This window comes from Halichoerus grypus, chromosome 5 (genome assembly GCF_964656455.1).
Source record: "Halichoerus grypus chromosome 5, mHalGry1.hap1.1, whole genome shotgun sequence".
NCBI lineage: Eukaryota > Metazoa > Chordata > Mammalia > Carnivora > Phocidae > Halichoerus > Halichoerus grypus.
This window is the reverse complement of record NC_135716.1, coordinates 156,413,366-156,417,032: the sequence shown is the minus strand read 5'-3', so window position 1 is coordinate 156,417,032 and position 3,667 is coordinate 156,413,366. Positions and strand designations below refer to the sequence as shown.

General features: G+C 49.7%; 1 long non-coding RNA gene across 1 annotated transcript; it reads left to right on the top strand.

Moving 5' to 3' along the window:
- Positions 1-948: 948 nt before the first annotated feature.
- LOC118542522 (uncharacterized) lies at positions 949-3,419 on the top strand. The gene is made up of 3 exons (XR_004920633.2): positions 949-1,081; positions 2,399-2,556; positions 2,654-3,419. It is a non-coding gene; the product is annotated as an uncharacterized LOC118542522 (long non-coding RNA).
- The last annotated feature ends 248 nt before the right edge of the window (positions 3,420-3,667 follow it).

Sequence of the window (3,667 nt, the reverse complement as noted above, 5' to 3'; positions counted from 1 at the left end):
TCGCACACGAACCTGAGCGTGAGCTCTGGGAGCAGCCAGCTTTTGCCACAGGCACCAGGTCAGTGGAGAGAGCCCGTCTGCAGAAGGAGAAGGATGAAGCCAGCATGGAGAGAAAAGAGACAAGAGGGGAGATGGAGAGGGAGTCCTGCCTGAATTCCAGATGGCTTTGCAGGCATAGTGCCAGGCTTCTGTGGCCCTCTGCCCTGGAGTTCCAGGACAGCCCTGGTCTCCTCCTGGCACAGACTTGATATTGCTTCAGCTAGCTAGAGAGACAAAAAGTGTTGGCTAAGATGAGGACTTTTATCCCCATTTTACAGGTGATGAGAAGAGTGTCAGGAAGTTTGCATCCCCAGCTGATGGGACCAAAGCCAGAAACTGACGCGGCTACGATTCACAGCAGGGTCTGGCTCAGTCCCAGGTCAGGCTCATTCCACGGCTCGCCCTGCCTCCCCATTGCTCATGTCTGCCCACCGGGGTCAGGGCTCTCTCTGGGTCCGTGAACGCTGTGTCTCTGAGCAGCCCAGCTCTGCCCTGGCAGACATCGCTTCCTTGGGCTCAGGAAGTCCTGAGCTGCCCGACAACATGACCAGGGTGTCACGTCACCTTGGAAGTTGCTACTTCTGACTTGGCAGCTACAGGTATCCCGTGAACAAGTAGTTTGTGCCTAGCTTTAGAGCCAGGCTCAAAGGATGGCCTGAGAGCCCTTGACCCTCCCCCTGCCCCCTGAGGATGACCTTGATTTCTGATTGCTATGTAACTGGGACTCTGAGACCCTGCACATCTGTGGGGGAGGGAGGGTTTGCCTGAACTGCATTTTCTCACCAGCATCACCCATCCCTTAAAAATGAGGCTGATAAACGAGTCAACGCTGAGCCCAAACCAGGCATGAGTAATCATTTCCTTCTCCACGCTGCTGCTCCTGCATCCTGTGGGTGAGTCATTTCCGCATCCCTACACCTCACACAGTGCCCAGCACGAAATGGGGATGAGGGCACACTTGCTGAACGAATGGCATTGAATCTTGCACTGTGGGATGTTGTGTCCACTCAGTCCCCTCGGCGACACTTAAAGCAGCATGAAGGTAGGGCCAAGTTTTATTCTTTGGTGCGGGAAGGGCCAGGAGAGTGCAGCGCGGAAGTGTGGGCTCTGCAGACACTCAGGAGTCCCTGGCTTGAATTCTTTCCATCTCTGTCTCTCTGGATCTTGAAATCCTATGCAAGTTATTCCTTCTCTCTCTGAGCCTCAGTTTCCCCATCTGTAAAATGAGAGCGATAATGACTTTCTGACCATGTGATCAGGAGGATTAAGTGAGGTAATACACATCACCAGCCTGACACAAAGTAGGAGTTCAGTAAGATTAATTTTCTCCACTCTGGTATTTCCCACAGTGCCCAGCATGTGGCAGATATTTGGTAAGGCTAGGTCACCTTCAGGCCACCCTGGACCATCTTGCCAATGTGCTGCAAGCACATGAATGGGCCCAGGAGATACCAGTCACAGAAGCAGATACCAGCTGGGCCCAGCCAAAGTATAGAAATAGAACCAGGAGTTGATAAACGATTGTTGCGTTAAGCCCTGTTTTGAGGTAGTTGTTACACAACAAGAGCTGACTGAGACAAACAGTGAAGTTATAGGAAGGGTCGGGATGGAGCAGGTCTTTAGGAGTCACTGGAACCAGAACCTCCTCTCTGTGTCTCTTGTCTTTGCTTTTTTCTGAACATTACCTTTTTTTCTCTTTCACAGCACACTGATTTTCTTCATAGTGTAGAAAACGGGGCTGAGTTTTATACCTTGCACTTTCTGCTAATGGAGAAAAACTGACTCCTTTCTCTGTATCCCGGGTCTAAAAATTCCTGGGAAAAGACTCATCAGACCAGCTGGGGTCAAGCACCCCCTGGGACCAGTCACCGGGTGATGGGGGATGGGGGAGAGGACAGGATCACAAAGCACACCCTGGCTGACCCATGCTGAGCGCAAGATGTGCCAAGCACTGTTCTGAGGCTTACTCTGTGTTTACGGACTTTATCCTCATCACACAGCAATCCCACCGGAGCTGTGATGATCTCTGCTTTGAAGTGAGGAGACTGAAAACTGAGGCACAGAGAGCTGAAGTAACTTGTCCAAGGTCACACAGCCAGAAAGAAGTGTGGCCAGGAATCTTACCAAGGCTGTCTGACTCTAGAGCAGCCAACCAACACCACCCTGCTTCTCGTACTGAGCTCCGGGGGGAGCCCATGTATAGAGGGGTGGGTAGGGTGGAGGCCCTCCAAGGAAGGAACTGGAGCGCTTAGCTCAGAGAAGGGAAGCAGCTACGGTCCCTTCTTTGGATCAGTAAACCATCCCCTTCCAAATTCTAGGAACTGATATAAGGTGACCATTTTTTTCCCCACCAAATTAGGACATGCAAAATAGCTTAATGAGCCGGCCAAACAAACCAAAAGCAACTCCTCGCTGTTTCACTCCTGCATGAGAGGAAGGCCAATTCAACACCAAAATATCCAAATGGCAATTATCTCAGACTAAGCCATTCCCCTTAAGGAAGAGCAGCTGACAAAGGTACATAAACATAGCAAAAAAAAAAAAAAAAAAAAAAGGATATATTAAAAACCAATTTGAAGGCAGAAAAATTAAGGCACAACCCTTTGTCTTACAGGATTACATGCTAATGTGACCATTCTCTCCATACAAGTTTGTCCATTTGAAGATCTGGAATTTCTGGGACTTTAAAAAACGCTACTTATTGTTAAAAATCCAGTTTTCAGTGGGAATATTCAAGGAAATGGAAGCAATACTCTTCCAGTCCTTTTATTTTACAGGCAAACTGTGGGGGATTAAGGAAAAAAAAACAGCTTCTGGGTTCTCCAGCCGCTTTTTCTTGAACTTCACGATGCCCCTTCTGGCCCTGCTGTCCGGTGTGTGTGGGAGGGGAGGACAAGAAGGGGCCGCCTGAAGAGTGGGTCCTCCTCGCCCCCCGCTGCCTTCCACCTGCCCCTCCCCCACCCATCTATGCTGTTCAAGGACCTGACCAGCCAACCCTCACCAGAGGGGACCAGCGCAGACTGTCACAGAGAGGTGTGGCTGCCCTTTATGAACCGCTAGACCAGACATCCTGTAAAACTCCTTGCCAGTCCAATTACATTTCAGTGACTGGTTCTCAGAGTCCCAGAGAAGCCCCCGTGACAGCCTTGGCTTGGCTGATTTTAGTCATGAAAAGAAGTATATAGGGATGCCTGGGTGGCTCAGTCAGTTAAGCGCCTGCCTTGGGCTCAGGTCATGATCCCAGAGTCCTAGGATCGAGCCCCGCATCAGGCTCCCTGCTCAGCAGGGAGTCTGCTTCTCCCTCTCCCTCTGCCATTCCCCCTGCTTGTGCGCTCTCTCTCTCCCTCTCTCTCTCTCAAATAAATAAATAAAACCTTAAAAAAAAAGAAGTATGTGAATGAAGACAGATTCTGTTATTATTAATAATAATTAATAATATTAATAATAATATTAGTGACCTTTGGTGAGCCCTTCTTCCACCAGGCAATGTGCATGCATCACCTCACTGAATTCTTACAATAACTCTGCAGAGGAGGGGACTGAGGACCCAGGGAGGTTAATGCCCTAGGTCACACAGCAAGCAGCTGGCCAAACTGGGGTTTAAACTTATGTCTGAAGGTGTGCTAAG